The sequence below is a fragment of the Diorhabda sublineata genome, chromosome 11 (assembly GCF_026230105.1).
Source record: "Diorhabda sublineata isolate icDioSubl1.1 chromosome 11, icDioSubl1.1, whole genome shotgun sequence".
Lineage (NCBI taxonomy): Eukaryota > Metazoa > Arthropoda > Insecta > Coleoptera > Chrysomelidae > Diorhabda > Diorhabda sublineata.
This window is the reverse complement of record NC_079484.1, coordinates 10,406,371-10,417,512: the sequence shown is the minus strand read 5'-3', so window position 1 is coordinate 10,417,512 and position 11,142 is coordinate 10,406,371.

The window sequence follows — 11,142 nt, the reverse complement described above, 5'->3', positions numbered from 1 at the left end:
TGTAAATTAAATTTAAATACTTCACTAAAGATAGATGGTGAGTAAGTGTGATATATACAGGTTGTATCACATTCCTTAGAATGTAGTCTTCACACATGGTGCAATATTGGAACTGGATATGATAAAATAGTATGGGTGTGGGAACAAAAAATCCGTACAAACTGTTTGGTTTATTTAATTATTTAATTTTACTCTATGAAAAAAAGCTACTACAATATAATTACACATATTCTATATAACTGAATCAGCATCCAGTGGGCTCGCCTTTCTAATTTTTGATTCTGAAGGCTGCATTGAATTAGTAGTACTACCGTAGTTTTCTCAAAGCTCTCTCCTTTAAATCTTCATGTGTAGTTACTTCGCAGCAAATGTTCAATTGGCCTCTGTCGAAGGATGTTAGGAACATTCCTAGACTTTTCAATAAACGGAATATCCAAGTCTTAAAAAGCTCCTACAACATCTTTTGTATCAAGAGCAATTACCATATCTGGAAAAAACACAGAATTTCCTATAGGGTGTTTTTTTTCCATGAATTGTATGAATTTGGATCTAATATAGTAGTAAGCTCTTTATCATACTTTGGCGTTTACAGAAGTTTTAGAGAAACAAATGTATGCTGAAGTAGGAGCACGAGAATATATTGCTAGACATATCAAAACATTCGGGATGAATTTTTTGTGTCTTTTGGAATTTACTTCCTCTCCTTTGGGAGAATGATAAGTCTTATTATTTGCTGTTCTACTCCCGTCAAAAATAAAATATAATTCTAAATGGATAATGATTTCCAAAACCTTTAGCGGGCGAATGCTCGTTGTCACTAAAAGTTTTGGTTTCTGCTCCTTTTGTTCCTTCTCAGAAATTTGGTTGCCGATTTTCCTAATTTTCTATTTACATTCTGTTACTGTTGTTGTTGTTATTTTGCTTACATATTTCTTATCGATTTTGTATTTTTTGCCCAATTTTCGCAAATTGTCTCCCACATTTTCTTGAGCCGCTTCAAGCAAAGATTTTCCCTTTCTGCCATTTTTAGCGTAAATTGTTTGTCTGAGTATTCCCATACTTACAAAGTGATTAACCGTAAACGTTTTCTTCAGATCTTGATTTTGTTAATAAATATTGGTAATTATTTTACATCTTTCTTTTTTTTCTAAATTCTCCATACTTGAAACTAAACTTCTAACAGAAACATAACGTTCATATTTGAAACATTTGATGACTCCCAAAATACGAGAAACAATTAATAACATTCTCAGTCAACGCATCTGTGAAGTTGTATAAAAATGTACAGAATTTTTGTCCACACACCCTTATAAAACGACAAATATATTCACACCAACTTTAGATATATGGACGAATCAAAGCAACAAAACCACGAGGATTGTATTAATTATCAACAATACTATATCTGGTGAAAGAGAGAAAAAACAAAGGGGACATCCTTTGTGGATTGGCTCTTCCGATTCTCTACTTCTCTAATTGTACACATATTATGGTGTCCAACAAATTCAAATATACCTCAAACATTGATAGAAAGTTGTAAACTCAACAAAAAAACTGAATAAACCAGGGTATAGAAAATCGCTGATGCGGAATGGGAAAATGAACCATAGCGTCCTCTCTTGGCTCATGAGCACAACTAATACTCACGTACAGAGTTATTTTGATACCTGTAGGGTGTATAAAAGTGTTTATTCTCAAATTGTGATCATAAAACTAAAACGTAAGGAACCCCATAATTGAAAATGAAAGTATATTAAAAACCAACTTTCATCCAGTTATTTTTCAAAAAAATTTAATGGAGTTGTATCAACCAAAAGCATCGTGATCGTTCTAGTTGATACAAAAAATAACTGGACGAAAGATTTGAGTTTAAAATTTTAATTTGAAATATGCCGTCAAAGCAGAAAGGAAACTGTTGTTTTCATGTTCCTTTGGTACTGCTCATGAACCAAAAGAAGGCGCTGAAACGAGAACTCGAGTTGGATGTGATTCATCTATTGACAAAACTCATTTGTCCACCTGTTTTTCGTTTCAATCTATATTTTTCTATTGAAAAGTATTTAGTTTGTGTTTAATTGGAACCAAAGTGTATCATCCTGATTATTATGGTTTTTATATAACCAGAACATTCAATATAGTGAAATAACATTGTATAATTTTGAATAATACCTAAAGTTCCGCTAATCGCAATATTTTAGTAATTTCACTTCTACATCGACATCAATATATAACAATAAAAAATCCAGCCAGATAGTAAAAAATTGATGTTTATTATTTATTTTTCGATGTTTAGTCGATTCGTAGATATAATATTAATACAATAGATGAAGGTATACGAAATACTAAACCTACTAATACAATGAAAATATTAAAGTACGGATTGAAATGTGAATGAAACTATATAATCGGAAGAATTTTAGAGAAGATGTGATTACAGCGATAAGGAACGTTACTGCTAAACAATAAGAAGAATAATATATGAAACATTTCAATTAATATGTTGAATCTAGTTCATATTTTCAACGACTCGAATCACAAGAAATTTGAAATGAATGGTATATCATCTTACCGAGTACATTGCTATGAAAATATATGGGAAGAAGTACAAATAAAATGTTTCTTAGCTCTGTGACACTTTCTTGTCGAGGGAAGGCAAGAGTTACATGCTTCAATCATTATTTTCAAAAAGCAACTAAAAACAATAGTTTTGCAACTGGTAGTATAAAATATAGTTTCAACAAAACCGCGGAAAGGTGAGCAAAAGTCTGTAATATTGATAATAAATGGTTTCCAATGGCTTCCAAGCACATGGTTACCATAAGACTACTGGACCTCTTTTCCAAGTGGAACTGCCAAAAGAGTTTGTTGTGCAGGATAACTTTCAGAAACTTGTACTCTTCGCTGAACTGTAGCTTTGCTCCGCTTATAGTAAGGTCGAAGCTTTTATTCTACTTGTAACATCATGCAAAGACTACAATCTCGGTCTTCTTGGAATAGGGAATATGCTTCACTTGATTCATGTTTTCTCAGAGACATTATAGTCTCAATATTATCATAAAATCATTAGTTACCCATTTAATTTTCTTCCAATTGATTAAAATAATTATTAAAGAGTGCAAAATAAGCGAATGATATTCAAATTTGATGAATGCCTCATCATTCTTCGCGGCGTCAAATACCTCGTCCTAGATTATTCCAAGTTACCATGGATTTGTACTAACTAGAAATTAATAAAAGCGAAGAATATTTGTAGTAATTATGGAACAAATGAAAAAGTTATTATGATAGAGATGAGTTATGATAAGCAACTGTCTGATAATTTGAGGGGGAAATCCATAATGTTTTAGTGCTTTCCTAAATGAAATAAAGAGTAAATGTATATTTAATTTGAATGCAAAAAACATGAAATTCATCCAATTTTTTATTAAAACATCTTTCAAATTTGTGAAACCACAGGTTTCAATTTGTGAAGAACTCTCGTAATTATTACAAATATTAACGTGAGAAGTACTACACTCTGCTTTATAATTATTTTTTGTGAGGGTTTACTCCACAATGGAATATGTTACGCACAACTACTTTCTTTATCTATAGCGTTACTTTTTTATGTTGTACATAATTTTCTGTATTTTCCTTGACTTCAATAAATTCTTGAGTTAGTATTGTCCAAATGGAAATATAAAAGGTGTTCCTCAAGAAAACTATACAATACTAAAGTATAGTTCTAGCAATATTAACATTTAAATGATCTTCACAACAATGCAAACATGATTTTGAAGATACTTCATTTCATCTTCGTCAGCATGTCTCGGTACTTGAAAAAACACTATCAGGTGTCCTTTTAATTTTAAAGATTTTTTACATTCTGGTATAAGTAACTGTCATACTTAAAGTAAAGTACAGTAAAGAAATACGTGGCATTTGATGTCATCCAAAGTCCGCGAAAAATAGCTGCGTTCAAAAAAAGCCAAACTAGATTGATACTTTAAATTTATTTCAAGAATGATGTTGACGTTTTTGACAAAATATAGATTTGCTATCGAGTTATAGATGTAAAGAATTAATTAAAAATATAAAAAAATACAGACATATTCCCTATGGTCTGGGTAATTTTTAGTTGGGTGTCGAAAATGCTTCCACTACATCCCATTGCCTTTATTTTCTTCAGAAGTTTTTCTGCTACCAATTTACACAGTAACAGAGATACTGCCTTGCAAGAAAGACGAGATTCAATAGAGTTTCACCTTCACTTGTCGGAATCGCCTGGCTGGTTAGCATGTGGTTAATCAATGTTCCCAATATAGGGAGCTATTCTTGCTTTACGTGGAGCCCTCTTAGTGAAGGTTCTTTATATATTGTTCAAGTCTACCCATATATCTATAAAATACCACTACCAAACCCTCAGATTCCACCTGTACCTTCAATAGAGATACATCCGTGCTCATGTATATCAGATTAATTTTGAAGAACCATCTTGTTCTTTATGATCCATTCATTGCTGGCTGCAGCTTCGTTTCAATGAACGATGATGCTCTCTCGGGAATCATTACTTAGTACTTTTTGAAATTGAATACTCTTGTTTCATCTTACCATTTGATGGTGAATATTCAAGATTCTAAGTTCCATCAAAATGTTTATCTTCAAGAGTATCTTCGTCAAAAAATAATTTATAAGGGTCTGCAACAGTCAAATTTTTTACAAAAAAGTTAATAACTCAAAAAGTATACATTTTTCGAGAAGAGTTTTTGAACAAAAGTATACTGAAATTTTACGTAGATTTCAAAAATGTCTCAATATACAGGGTATTCAGAATAACAAAGTTACTGTAGAACCAGAAGTCGGCTATTTGGTTGAATGAATTTTAAAATACTCAGTTATTGTCTTCATGACGTAATATTTCCTAGCAAGCATATCGAAACGTTTTTTGAATAACACGAGTCAATTTTTCCAATTAATTGAAAAGCAGAGGAGGTATACAGAGAAATTCGTTTATTTTAATTTATATTTCAGAGCTTATCCTACTCATCTTTTTCCCTCTTTTCTCCTGGAAAATCAGATGAGTTTTTGAACAAAACCCCTTTAAAATAACACGTTATCCGATTTATGCGGAATATTCAAGTCTTATCACTTTCACTTTACACCCATATATATAACTGTGAATATACATATAAAAGAAAATATCATTCTCATATACTCCAAAAGTCATTGGGAAAGCAGTTGAATTATATTTGGCAAATAAATTATGTTAGCATGTTTCCATGTACCACCTTTTTAGTAAGAGTTGAAATAAGTTAATATTTGTTATCAATTATGGGAGAAAATTAATTTAGACACTTGTAGAAACAGTATTTCGTAAATAGAGACGTTTTACGAGAGTTAGACAAGTTATTAGGAGAAATGCACTTCTGGATGCTTTTGAACCAATTGTCCAACCTTTTTTTTCATATTCTTATGGAGGAATCTCCAAAACATGTTATTCGAACGCATCAATCGCTTTTTCAAATGTAGAAAAACGTTGAACATGGCATTTTATTTTTATTCTGAGGGAATAAGGAGAAATAATTGGGTGCCAAATAAGGACTATACGTCTGAACACCCATCAATTCAATGTTTTCACTATTGGAAAAGCTTTTTGTTTGAACTGACGTGTGAAAGCTCGCACTGTCGTAGTGAAGGATTATTAGACTTATGCGATTGGTTTCTTTGATTTTTTCAAACACTTCTAACAGACAAATACTGGTACACCATTCCGAATTGACAATTCGACGTCGCTTTAATGGAATAGTGGCGATATGTCCAGTTATTGTTGTTTGGTTTCGGGTCATATGCAATGATACATGATTCGTTGCTTGTCACCATCTTATAGACGTCTTTTAAAGCAACGTGATTGATTTTTTTCAGCATTCCTTTGCACCAATCGACACGAGCCCATTTTTTGAGCGATTTGTCAAATTATACGGAATTCAACTCCCTAAAAATCTTGCAATATCAATTTACGCTTAACATTGTCGTTTTCTGGCACAACAGCCGATTGTGGATGACCTACACGAAATTTACTCTTTAGCGAAGGGTGATCACGATTGAATTCGAAAAACCAGCGAAACACGCTAACTCGAGATGATGCTCCATCACCAAATGACGAAACGAGTTGATCAGCACACTGATGTTTGTTTAATCTACGTCGAATATCATAGAAATCATCGCTCGAAAATGTTCGCGATTTAATTCAATTTTTTGACCAAGATGAATGTCTGTAAACATCTCAAATAGCACTCTTATGACAAGACGTTCTTAGTACGTTGACAGTTAAAAATGTCAAACTTTATGTTGGCCCTGTTATATTTGACATATTCACATCAGCGTTCCCTTATCTCCAAACTCAAGTAACAACCCTTGTACATTGAATCTTCGATCAAAATGATAGGTATTTCCTAGAATAATTCAAACTTAACATAACATATCAACCTCTAGTCGAAGAACCGTTAAATCATTTAGCTTTAGAGTCTTCACTAAACTGAGCAAATTAGATGATCAATTGTAGGTTTGATATAAATCAAAGCAATTGGTCGCTACATAAGGTAATATTTCTTTGGGTCCCTAACAGATTCATCTTATTCACTCTTCATTCGACTTGAAAGCAAGGAGAGGGAATTTAATAAATTTAGTTTAGACATAGTTGGGATTAATGGATCAATTTTGTTTCTTATACTGACATGTGATTTATGTTATTCCAATTTCAAATAAATTCCCCAACTTTCATTGAAATCTTCAGTTCAGAAAAATCTTATTTAATTGTTTCAACAGCTTTTCAAAAGATTGACATATTATGCTATACCTGCATTTCATTTTCTTGGAATTAGTATGGGAAACACTTTGTAACGTTTTCACTGCTCACAGCCTGCGTTACTTTTGTTGTTATAATCATTATACGATACAAACTTACCAACTTCCTCTTGTAAATAATTTTCTTCATAAGATATTTTGTCACATTATCTTTGAGTAGAAATATTTACATATTATTTTTCATATCTCTTTTGTAGTTTTGTATATACTTGTTGGAGACATACTGAGTTCCTGGAATTTGAGTTATTAAGTACAGTTCAATCTGTCCTTTTGTTGTACATTTTTATATAAACATTAATTATAGCATATAAACATATAATTGAATGTTTGGTTTATTTTCTTTTGAGGTTAAGTCTTGGTCTAAAGGACGCAAGAATTATTCGGAATTTGGCAGACGTGGTACAACTGGTTGCAGAATTATGTTGCTTGTAACAGCAACGTTGACGGTTCGAGCAACATCTAGTTAACTGTTCACGAATTAAGTTATTCATGCAGTATTTTTTGTAAATTTTTCGGATATTGATTTTTGGTTGTTCAGTCCGTTGAAAAAATTGTCGTCATGACGTGTGACTTGATTTTGCTTAAGAAGTCTGCTGCTAACTTCATTCATATTTTCCTTTTTCCTTTCCGACTGAGAATTTGACAATTGGGGAGATAGTTACCTTGATCTTTTGGTCAGCGACTTATAACAACAAGAGTGACGCAGGCTGTGAGCAGTGAAAACGTTACAATGTTTAATTGTTTATTGACGCCATACACCACTTTCAGGAAAATTTTATGATCATTATCGTGCTGATTTGGGTGATAGCTCTAAGGATGCTCAATTGCCAGAATTTATCCCTGGTGATTTGGAAACTTATGTCAAAGATCTTAATCACCTAAAATATGAGTAATCTGATGTTAAAAAGAAGTTACATGAGGCTTATGTGAAAAATTCAAAAACTTATAAACTACGTAAAAGAGATGTTGAATACTTTGTTGGGGATAAAGTTTGGCGTACTAATGAGGTTCTTTCTGATGCTTCAAATAAGTTTACAGCAAAACTAGCTCCAAAGTATATTTTGTCTATTGTTAAAAAGAAATATTGCAAGGTTGCTTATTAATTGATTTATGATGACGGAACTAAAGCAAAGAAGTGGCATATAAAAGATCTCAAACCTTATTATGATGTTGTTTCGGCTGATGAGACGAGTGATTCAGATGGTTCCTCTTTTGAATAGTTTTTTTTGTGTTGCTTGGATCTTATATAGCATCTATCTTGTTCTTCTCTAGATTCTGACTTCTAGTTTGTGTAGTTAGTTGATAGTTTATATTACGTATAATGTTTTCTTCACGTTACAAGTATACATTACATACGATACCTTCTTTAATTTTTTTCTCTTTTGCTGTTTGATTGGACTCTACTAATTGTGACCCACCAATGATGATTCCTATTTTATAGGCGAGTGATACGCGTTAGGTTTCAAAAATCAAACAGGCAAAAGCTTTGCACAGTGCAACCTCGTTATAAAAAATCGGAAGGGAACAAGTAAATATTCGTTATATCAAGTAATTCGTTGAACTGAGGTTTGTTATGTTGTGGTAAGGTTGGTCTAAAATTCGTTATAAAGAGGTAAAAAAATAGTTTTATTCACCTCACATTCCTTTCCATTAAACAACAATGATTGTTTTACGAACAAAAGCGTGTCGAAACCTGTGGCGACATGAATCTCTTACTCTGAGATAAGAGTTACACATTGGTGGAAACTTTATATAAAGGACAGTTGAAAATTCGTTATAAAGAGGTTGTTCGCAAAAAATGTTAGTAATGTAAAGGAATATTTTACATTAGCTCTTATGGACAATTCAAGGGGATTAAGAAGAATTTGTTAAATCGAGGAAGTCGATATATTGAGGTACGTTATATTAAGGTCGCACTGTATTTCCCTTTGAATTTATCAAGGTGTTGATCTTTAGAAAAATAGTCTATATATAGTCCTATTTTTTCCTCGGAGGGGGCATTGTAACTTTTTAACTGCTCACAGCCTGCGTTACTTTTGTTGTTATAACTTATTTATGTATCAAGGCACTCAAGTCATACTGTGTGCCTCGAGACTGGAGATTAGATTAGCCGAGATACTTTAGTGCTGCGTTAAATATTATATTGTTTTCTAAACCGCCCAGATTTAAAAATACGAAATACGAAAAAATTTAGAATTGAAGCGAGCACAATAAGTTATGAGTATCGCGTTTAGTTACACAACTGATCATGAAGCGGATGTTCAGTTACTTCAGTGCCTATAGACTAAAAGAGTGATTTCACTGCAGATTTCTATCGACCAATCGGCTTATTTCACAACATTTATCCTATACCATAGTCATATAATTCTCCAGTTAATAATAGAATCGTGATTAACCCTCAGTGTCCTGGTAAAAATCATTCTCATTCATGAGTCAACGATAAAACACTCCAATTATGATTTCATTCTACCGTTCCAGTTCAACTGTTGAAAATTTCAGAGACTTATTTCAATTTAACTTATCACGAGAATTTTTTCCAACGAAACAATACAGAACGATTTAAAACTCTCTAGTGATTGCTAAAACTTTTAAATTACATCTAACTGGCACATTGTAACTTTCTCCCTTTGTAGGAAGTGGCTCTGCAAACGAAAATATGGATTATTTCAAAACGAAGACGTTCATATTCTTTCAATATATAGCCTCAAAGTAGCAGAGTCCAAAATATATAGAATTATCAATCATACTTTTTTCCTCCACTATGATTTGAATGAAGAAATTCAGGCATACGCGGGTTGTCTGGAAAAATCCAGACATAACAAAGAAAGACATTTTTTTCTATATCTTTTTTATTTTTCAACATAGTCTTCTCGAAAATGTTTCCTGGGATGCTATTATATTTTGAACTCTTCAAATGTATATGTATATCTGATTAAAATCTCCTTTCCAGTTTTCTATATAATAAATGAACCTTCAGAATCCCTATGAAGTCATGAACATATTGACCAAGAAAACAGTTTTTTCTTTCTTGTGATAACGCTACTGAGATGAGATCCATTAGGACGACTGAGTTTTTTCTTGTTTCAGTATAAAGGGACAACTTTACTGGGGTTTTGACGATAATCAAATATTTGTATGAATCTTCAATTCAAGCGAGGTTTTGATTAGCATCAAGCTATGCTAGCACTCACCTTGAAAATAAGTGTTTCATATATATACCCAAGTCAGTGTACCACACTGTGGACACACTAAACCAGTTAGCATACAAGATTTAAGGAGTTGCACCTTGTCGTGGAAGTCTCTTTAGCAAAAGATAGATGCCTCTGCAACACGTTATGTGAATTGTCAAAAAATGCTTCCATATTAGCATCCATATTCACGTCACTTTGAATATTGGATTTTGAATCCTATGAATTTGAAATTTTTACAAGAATTTATACTCGGAGCCACTACAAATTTCAATTAATTATTTTCCAGACGATGAATATATAAGTATTCGAAAGCTCGGAAAATATATCAAAGTTAGTCCACGTTCCCAGTAAGAAACCGCTCTTGAAATAGCTGGCAAAAACTTTTCACAATTCATATATATACGAGATATTAACTGGAGAACCTAGTGCTTGCAAGTGAAAGTCTAAAATGTGGAATGGTTTCAATTGCCAGAAATCTTCGTCTTCTATTTCAAGCGCTCCCAGGTGTAGTGCTCTGAAGTTCCTTAGTGTTTCACACTTCTAGAGAATGTTGATAGAGATTTCGTCCTCTGTGGAACAAAATCAGCACGCCGCATTATCTGCTAGGTCTGAAGATACTCTTCAGTTGTTTGTTGAGGCGACAGGCTTTTCACTGCTTTTCTTAAACTAAGACCATGACATGTTAAATCAAGCGCCTCTTTCATTTGTTCTTTGGAATGTTTGCTGATTTTATGGTTTTTTTTTGACGAACCATGCTGAAATAATAAGAAAAACATGGACATAGAGTGGTACACACTGAACCAATTAACCGACTCAGTGTGTACTGGCTCACTGTTAAATTTGTCCATATTAGATATAAATATAAAACAAAATAATTTCGACCAAAATATACCTGTCGCTTTGCCATTAACTTCTACTAATGTTATCACCAACTTACTCTCACAAAGAAAAGCACAAAACTAATATATATATAACAAATTTCATTGAAATCTTCCGGATAATTTACTTAGAATGCGCAAAAACCAAGTAGCCCTCCACACAGCATCTAAGGGCAAACTGAATGGTAACAGCAAATGATTCACTGTGTACCTTGGTTCACTGAAGAATA